This window comes from Lolium rigidum, chromosome 7 (genome assembly GCF_022539505.1).
Source record: "Lolium rigidum isolate FL_2022 chromosome 7, APGP_CSIRO_Lrig_0.1, whole genome shotgun sequence".
NCBI lineage: Eukaryota > Viridiplantae > Streptophyta > Magnoliopsida > Poales > Poaceae > Lolium > Lolium rigidum.
The window spans coordinates 131,793,590-131,803,316 of NC_061514.1; positions in this window are offsets into that span (position 1 = coordinate 131,793,590).

Consider the following 9,727-nt stretch of genomic DNA (forward strand, 5'->3'; position numbering starts at 1 on the left):
GACAACGGTGTCGGGGGTAGCAGCACCGCAACCACGCGGGAGGGAACTACCTCCACCGCCTTCGTGGAACATTGCAGCAGAGACACACCGGGCCGTACTGGCCCGCAAAGTCCCCACCGCCGCGCTGCAGCAGACCGGATGACAGCGTCACCACCACCCATCCCCGTCGACGCATCATCCTCTCCCTCAGGGGGGCATCGCTACCACGCCTAGGCGGCCCGCCTAGACCCGAAGGGAGCCCGGCGGACTTAGATCTGGGTCGGAAGGTGATGGTGGCCGCACACCGGCAACCAGCCGGCCGGCCCCAAGCTACACGCCACCCGCTGCCAAGAAGCTACGACACCGCCACTGAGACCACCCGGCCGCGCCAGACCGCCATCTGCCGAAGAACACCGCCACGGGTCGCCGTGCGGCCGCTGCCGCCAGCCCGCGCAAGCGGTGGCGGAGAGAAGAGGAAGCAAGGAGGGGACGTGAAGAGGCGGCACTAGGGGGTTGGGGGAGGTGCGGGGCCACGAAACATTTTTCGCATGTATCGTTATGTATGTATGGTTGTGTCACTTTAGACAATATATATCTTTTTTTCTAAAATCCATTACTTTTAGCCTACATGTTGTACTTTTTAAATATGTTATTTAAAATATAGCATAATATTAGAGCTAATATTAGCATAATATAGCGTGTATTGCATTTAAATAAGATTGACGCTATTTCTTTTAGCATACTATTGTAAACCTTGATGATGACACGACGGGCGTTTGGTAACGGTGGGACTAGAAAAGTCAGCACGTGGATTCGGTTCAGGATACGTCCCAACCGTTTTCATCACTCGTCCAAGCGGATGTTTATTCGCGTCATGTCTGTGCCAACTAAATCGTGCTCACCTGGATGCGTATCTTGATGATTATATACTTTGCGATCGAGTGGCCCGGATATGGTTTGATATGCGGTGGATAGTGGTAATGTATATGCGACGAGAGATGAGACAATGTTTGACATGCTCTTCCACTTGCCGCCTTGTTTATGTTAATGCAAATATGCACAGCTCAGACTCTTCAATCTATATCTGCATTAAACTTGTTTACAGAGAACTAGAACTGGTATTGATCTTTGAGGTTGGTTTTAACTTTCAACCAGTAGGTAAGGGCATCTGACAGAATTCCAAAAATACGTGTGCAACGCAAGCCATTTATGTGAAATCTCGACGTAAGCTTAATATGACATGTATTAATGAACTTCCTTCTCCAAATATGTTTTCGTCCTGCTATATTAATATCGCAACCGCACGGTACAATCAACTGCTGGGGCATCAGCACAGGCACGCCCAAGAGAAAATATAAAAGAAAGAAAAGAGAAAGAAAGCCGAAAAGGTCGGATCGACGAAAACGAAGGTGTTCCACATCCGTTGGGCCCTCCGGATAATTCCCACCACCCTCCTAGCACTCTGCAACACCGCGTACCAAGTAGCACCTTCAAGAAGGCATGCGATGACGAGGACGCTGCTACCCGAACTGCTCCTAGGGTTTCCCTGGTACGCAAGGGAAAGGAAGGAGAGCTTCACCCAACGACCTTCAGGAAGGAAAAGGTGGTACCCGCGAGCGTCACCGCGTTGGTGTCGGCCAAACCGACAGAGATTTCTCCCGACCCTCGCATCCTCGCCCCGGACGCTCCATTGTGCTCCACCAAACTCAACGCCCACCAACATGCGCCACCACGACTGCAGAACTACCATCGCCGCCTCACCGCGACCAACGAATCGAGGATAGCGAGCTAAAGGAGGGTCTCAAAGCCGTGGAGCGATGAGGTAGTGGTCACGTGGGAGGGACCCGCCTCCACCGCCAATGGTGGTACCCGTTCGTACATGTCGGCAAGGGGCACACCGGGCCCTCCTGGCCCGGCCGAGCACGGACCCACCTGGTCCATGCTCGTGAAGCCCCCGTCGGGATGCTGCTGGACGCGCGCCTCCACCTCAGCTTCGGCCACCTCCCCTACCCGCGAGAAGCAGTCCAGCTGCGCCTGAGCCCGGCCCGCCTAGCCCCAGATGGGCCCCCGAGGGCCTGGCTCTGGGCCGAGAGAGCCCTGCCACGCGCCACCTCGCCGCCCCACCGCCAAGCAGTCGCGCCATCGCCAGCCCGCCGTCCGTCGCTGTGCTGCCCGAAGACCTGCGCTGCCATGGAACCTCCCGAGCCGAGGAGCACCGTCGCAGGAGGAGAAGGCCCCGCGACCCACCTCCAAACGCCCGGGGAAAAGCAGCTCCGCCGCCGCCGGCACCGCCCGGGGCTTAGCCCGGACGGCTTGCGCCGACGGCGACGAAAGGGGAGGCCGAAGGAGGGGTTCGATGGGGCGCTAGGGTCTGGGGGCCCTCCTGTCGCCCGCGGGGAGCGACAACGAGGGCCGAGGGGGAGGAGGTAGTCGGGGACGAAGGCGGGAGGGGGGGGGGGGGCGGGGGGCGGGGCGCGCGGAAGCCTAGTCGCGGGAACTCACTTTATTTCCACCGGCGCACCCGTATTAATGAACTTCCAGCAAAACCGATACAGTTAATTCATTTTTTATTTTTGTATTGTATTGCACGTTAAACCGGAACTATCATGTTGCTGTCCTGGGTTATACGACTAAATCTGATCCTACGTACAATACTCCAGTGCCAGCAGCTGATGGCAACTGTAGGTATTTTAGCGAATCCTTGACCCCGTACATGAGAAGAATCTTAACTTCGTAGGTACGCAAGTTTTTGCAAGTACCTTTCAATAAAACAGAACTTATATCTCTAGTCCACCTATTATTGCGAAGAATTACGTTTGTCCTCAACTCCAATAACACACATCTTATTAGAGACTCTCGCTTGTCAATATTGTTTAAATTTTCTCATACGACTCACTAAAATCAGGCTCCGAGAAAGCCCGTACCAGCAATTTCGCAAGCACATGACAGCCTAGTTATCACAAAATAGTAGGCAAAAACTAAAGTGACAATGAAAAACTGGAAAAAAAGGAAGCTGAAATTATAAGAAGTTACTAAAGCTTCTTGTAATTTTTGGAAAATGCATCAAGTTCGTATTTATCGTGGAATACAAGTTCTTTTTTTACCAAACCATAAGATCCCCTTTTCAAAGAGTTTTAAATTCTTGGATCTTTTAACTTCTTTGGAATACTTGTGAGTTTTCTAAATTTCATGGGCTTTTATAATTCTTATATTACTCCATATCTACCTTTCTCATAAATCCCATTTTAAGTATATCTTTATATGATCCTACTTCCTCTGAAAATATTTGTTAATATGTTTAATTTAGCTAATTTTCAAGTAGAAAATGCAATATTACATTTTTCCAAGTTTCTGAATTTAAGGTGAATGGTTGTGGAGAGATAGATAATATTTGCTAGGATAGAAATGATATTTTAATGATGGTGAGACCAAGGTTTGTTCGGAGTTTCGTATGGGATCCAAAACATCATGAAAAACTTTGGAATGGTCTGAAGATTAAGAACCATATATGGGAAATTCATTTTAGGGTTTCGGAAAAGTTCAGGTTTTTTTTGGTATTGTATCGGGAAAATTCTAGAAGGTTCTAGAGGGTCCCACAATGGGCCCCACCTATCATGGAGAGCCCACATAGACCATGGGGTTGTGCACATGCCTACATGGGGAAGCACACCTACCTCACTTGGCCCATGCAGTTGGCCCAAAGGGAGGGGGTCTAGAGACACCGATTGGTGGAAGAAATCTCCCCCACTTGTGTGCCGGCCCTAGGGCTTGGAGGGGCAAGGCTGGCCACCCCTCCCTACCAATATATAAGTTGAGGCACGCAGGGGCATCCAACCCTAGCCGGCCATGCATCCACTACCTCTCTCTTCCTCCTCTCATGAGCGTAGGCGAAGCCATGCCGGCCCACGGAGTTATCCATTGTAGCCACCACCACTGTAGCGCTGCTAGTCATAGATCTTATCTACCCCTTCCTCTCTCTTACTGGATCAAGGAGACAAATTCATCATCAAGTCATTGATGCATGTAAAATGCATACATGAACTTTGTACTTTATTAACACATATTCCCACATATTTGCAACATATATGATGTTATTTCCATGTTTTATATTGATTTATGGGGATTTACCAATGATTCTTTTTATTTGTATTATAACTCTGCAGAACATGAAACTCCTATTTTTGTGTATTTTTCACTTTCAAAGACCTATAAATGTTAAATTGAGCTAGAATTCTGGGGACATCATTTTTTCATCAAGAGAAGCAACATGGGCACTTGGACTAGACTTGGAGGGCATGGAGGCCCAAAAGAGGGTAAGTGGCGCACCCAGCGGGGGGCGCCACCCTACCTCTTTTCGCTGTCAATCGTATGATTCGGCTAATTCTTTCGTGAACCGACTTCTTTTAACCTAAAAACCCATATACATTACCTCTGAGGGTTTTCGGAAGAGAGCGCCACAGAAACACAAAAACAGACGCTGCGCCACTGAAGATTGGAGGGGGGAAACTCCGCCGGAGCCGCCGTCGGAGGGATCTCCACCTTCTCCAACGTCTTCCTCATCAATACCATGATCAAGGGGGAGTAGTCTTCCTCCGGACTACGGGTTTAGAAAAATATGAAAATAAATTATGATGTAGCTAATATTGTATCCCACAAACGTGTAAACTTTTAACTTGAAATAATGTGTATTTTGAGCTACAAAAAAATAACAAATCCTACACATTTGTTATTTTTATGAAGCTCAGAAAAAAAAAGCATTTGTAATTGAGATTTTGTACGTTAGTTGGATACATCATCAGCTACTTTTAAAATTTTGTTACATTTTTTTTAGAACACATAAATATAATTTTCGAATTTTTAAATACGGTAAGAGCACTAATACCAAGGATCCAAAATGACTTTTCGCGATCAAGGGGATTTATCTTTGACACTGAGAGCATCTCCAGCCGTCTTCTCGGGAAAGCCCTCAGGACCCCTTTTTTCATCCAGATGAACGAAAACGGCCCAGTCATGCCCCCGAATCCTTGTTTTCGCCCGGATTTGGGCTTTCATCCATCCGGCAAGCCCAGGTTATCCCCGCCCCTCCCTCCCCCCGGGGAGCACTCGGGGAGTCCGGAGGAAACGAAAGTGCGAGAAACGTCGAGAAAACTTCCCGCGCGGCTGGTGGTCCCGACTTGTCGGTAAGAAAGGCCAATCGTCTTCCGCGCGCTGCAAAAGCCTGTCGCCGGTCAATCTTTGCCGGACGCATAGCTTCCACACGGCGTAATGCCGCCGTCTCGGATTCACGTGCGGCTCCCTCTATTTATCGCGGAACTACCGCGTCTGGCCGCATTCAGCACTGCCGTCTCCCTTCTCTCCCCAGCCATGTCTTCTCTCCTCAATCCTCCTCCAGCGAGCAATGGCGGGCCACGGCGAAGGCGCGACGAACAACGGCTTCGGCCGGCGTTCCCTACACCAGTGGAAGGCGGGACTTCTGAACATGATGGGCTATCCGGCGTCGCCGGACTTCCGCGCGCCCGGAGGATGGCGCCTGAGCGCGGGGGGCGTCCCGATCCCGCCACTTCCAGTGGGAGGCGACGGACTCGACGTCGCGATCGACGTTGTGCGGGTCACTGATACGTCTCAAACGTATCTATAATTTCTTATGTTCCATGCTATTTTTATGATGATACTCACATGTTTTATACACATTATATGTCATATTTATGCATTTTCCGGAACTAACCTATTGACGAGATGCCGAAGTGCCGGCTCTCGTTTTCTCGCTGTTTTTGGTTTCGAAATCCTAGTAAGGAAATATTCTCGGAATTGGACGAAATCAACGCCCAAAGATCTTATAATTCCACGAAGCTTCCAGAACACCCGAGAGGGACCAGAGGAGAGCCACAGGGCCACCAGACAGTAGGGCGGGGCGGCCCAAGGGGGGGCGCGCCCCCCTATTGTGTGGAGCCACCGCAGCCCTTCCGACTCCGCCTCTTCGCCTATTTAAGCCTCCTCGACCTAAATCTTCGATACGAAAAAGCCACGGTACGAGAAACCTTCCAGAGCCGCCGCCATCGCGAAGCCAAGATCTGGGGGACATGAGTCTCTCGTTCGGCACGCCGCCGGGACGGGGAAGTGCCCCCGGAAGGCATCTCCATCGACACCACCGCCATCTTCATCAACGCTGTTGTCTCCCATGAGGAGGGAGTAGTTCTCCATCGAGGCTAAGGGCTGTACCGGTAGCTATGTGGTTCATTGATACGTCTCCGACGTATCGATAATTTCTTATGTTCCATGCCACATTATTGATGATATCTACATGTTTTATACACATTATATGTCGTATTTATGCATTTTCCAAGCACTAACCTATTAACGAGATGCCGAAGAGCCGCTTGTCGTTTTCTGCTGTTTTTGGTTTTAGAAATCCTAGTAAGGAAATATTCTCGGAATTGGACGAAATCAACGCCCGGGGTCCTATTTTTGCACGAAGCTTCCGGAAGACCGAGGGATAGACGAAGTGGGGCCACGAGGTGGCCGGACACCGTGGCGGCGCGGCCCGGGCCCTAGCCGCGCCGGCCCGTGGTGTGGGCCCCTCGTGACGCCCCTTTACCTGCCCTTCCGCCTACAAATAGCCTTCGTCGCGAAACCCCCGCATCCGAGAGCCACGATACGGAAAACCTCATCGAGACGCCGCCGCCGCCAATCCCATCTCGGGGGATTTCGGGAGATCGCCTCCGGCACCCTCGTCTGGAGAGGGGAATCATCTCCCGGAGGACTCTTCACCGCCATGGTCGCCTCCGGAGTGATGAGTGAGTAGTTCACCCCTGGACTATGGGTCCATAGCAGTAGCTAGATGGTTGTCTTCTCCTTATGTGCTTCATTGTTGGATCTTGTGAGCTGCCTAACATGATCAAGATCATCTATCTCGTAATGCTATATGTTGTGTTTGTCGGGATCCGATGGATAGAGAATACTATGTTATGTTGATTATCAATCTATTACCTATGTGTTGTTTATGATCTTGCATGCTCTCCGTTATTAGTAGAGGCTCGGCCAAGTTTTTACTCTTAACTCCAAGAGGGAGTATTTATGCTCGATAGTGGGTTCATGCCTCCATTAAATCCGGGACGAGTGACGGAAAGTTCTAAGGTTGTGGATGTGTCTGTTGCCACTAGGGATAAAACATTGATGCTATGTCTAAGGATGTAGTTATTGATTACATTACGCACCATACTTAATGCAATTGTCCGTTGTTTGCAACTTAATACCTGGAAGGGGTTCGGATGATAACCTCGAAGGTGGACTTTTTAGGCATAGATGCATGCCGGATAGCGGTGTATGTACTTTGTCGTAATGCCCAATTAAATCTCACAATACTCATCATGTCATGTATGTGCATGGTCATGCCCTCTCTATTTGTCAATTGCCCGACTGTAATTTGTTCACCCAACATGCTATTTATCTTATGGGAGAGACACCTCTAGTGAACTGTGGACCCCGGTCCATTCTTTTACCTTGAATACAATCTACTGCAATACTTGTTCTACTGTTCTTTGCAAACAAATATCATCATCCACACTATACATCTAATCCTTTGTTACAGCAAGCCGGTGAGATTGACAACCTCACTGTTTCGTTGGGGCAAAGTACTTTGGTTGTGTTGTGCAGGTTCCACGTTGGCGCCGGAATCCCTGGTGTTGCGCCGCACTACATCCCGCCGCCATCAACCTTCAACGTGCTTCTTGGCTCCCTACTGGTTCGATAAACCTTGGTTTCTTGCGAGGGAAACTTGTTGCTGTACGCATCACACCTTCCACTTGGGGTTCCCAACGGACGCGTGCTGTACGCGTATCAAGCTAAATTTCTGGCGCCGTTGCCGGGGAGATCAAGACACGCTGCAAGGGGAGTCTCCACAATCCAATCTCTTTACTTTGTTTTTGTCTTGCTTTATTTTATTTACTTTCTTGTTTGCTGCATTATATCAAAACACAAAAAAATTAGTTGCTAGTTTTACTTTATTTACTGCCTTGCACTCTATATCAAAAACACAAAAAAAAAATTAGTTACTTGCATTTACTTTATCTAGTTTGCTTTATTTACTACTGCTAAAATGAGTAATCCTGAAGTTGAAGTTCGTTCGTTTAAGCAACAAGGGGGAGAATGTTTAAAAGATGCTTGGTATAGAATTAGTGATGCCCATAATAGGTGCACTAAGAAACACTCCACCACTATCCTACTCGGGAATTTTTATGTTGGTATCTCTAGTTGGAATAGGTATGTTCTTGATTGTCTCGCAGGAGGTAACTTCCTAGGCGCTCCCGCTTTAGAAGCTAGTTGCATTATTGAGAGTTTATTTGGAATACCACCTGTTAATGAAGTTAAAATTGAAACCTCTCTTGAAGATGTTATGAAAAAATTGGAAACCATAGAGAAAAATTTTCCAAGTGTTGAAACTAAATTGGAAATGTTACTTGATAAGACCGATGAACGTGATAAATCTTTAGGAGGAATTGATGAAAGAATTAGTGTCCTAGGAACTTGTGTTGTCCATGATAATCAAACCAATAGGATTGGCGAACTTGAAAAAGCTATGGGAACTTTGGGTTCAACTTTTTCTTCTCTTAAGTTTAAGGAGAAAGCTTATGTGGGTAAAGAGCAAAAGTTTATGTATGTTTCTAAAGTGCCTAAACCAAAAAAATATTATTATAGGCCTAAAATTGACAAAGCCCTTAGTACCACTACAGATGGGGGAGCTTATGATGTCAATGTTCCATCTCTTGATAATACTTGATACACACTTTCTGCGCCTAGCTGAAAGGCGTTAAAGAAAAGCGCTTATGGGAGACAACCCATGTTTTTACTACAGTACCTTTATTTTATATTTGAGTCTTGGAAGTTGTTTACTACTGTAGCAACCTCTCCTTATCTTAGTTTTATGCATAGTTGTGCCAAGTAAAGTCTTTGATAGTAAGGTTCATACTAGATTTGGATTACTGCGCAGTAACAGATTTCTTTGTTGTCACGAATTTCGACCTGCCTCTCTGTAGGTAGCTCAGAAAAATATGCCAATTTACGTGCGTGATCCTCAGATATGTACGCAACTTTCATTCAATTTGGGCATTTTCATTTGAGCAAGTCTGGTGCCATTTTAAAATTCGTCTTTATGAACTGTTCTGTTTTGACAGATTCTGCCTTTTATTTCGCATTACCTCTTTTGCTATGTTGGATGAATTTCTTTGATCCATTAATGTCCAGTAGCTTTATGCAATGTTCAGAAGTGCTAAGAATGATTATGTCACCTCTGAACATATAAATTTTTATTGTGCACTAACCCTCTAATGAGTTGTTTCGAGTTTGGTGTGGAGGAAGTTTTCAAGGATCAAGAGAGGGAAATGATGCAATATGATCAAGGAGAGTGAAAGCTCTAAGCTTGGGGATGCCCCGGTGGTTCACCCCTGCATATTTTAAGAAGACTCAAGCGTCTAAGCTTGGGCATCCCCTTCTTCATCAACAACATTATCAGGTTCCTCCCCTGAAACTATATTTTTATTCCATCACATCTTATGTGCTTTACTTGGAGCGTCGGTTTGTTTTTGTTTTTGTTTTTGTTTGAATAAAATGGATCCTAGCATTCATTGTGTGGGAGAGAGACACGCTCCGTTGTTGCATATGGACAAATATGTCCTTAGGCTTTACTCATAGTATTCATGGCGAAGGTTGAATCTTCTTCGTTAAATTGTTATATGGTTGGAATCGGGAAATG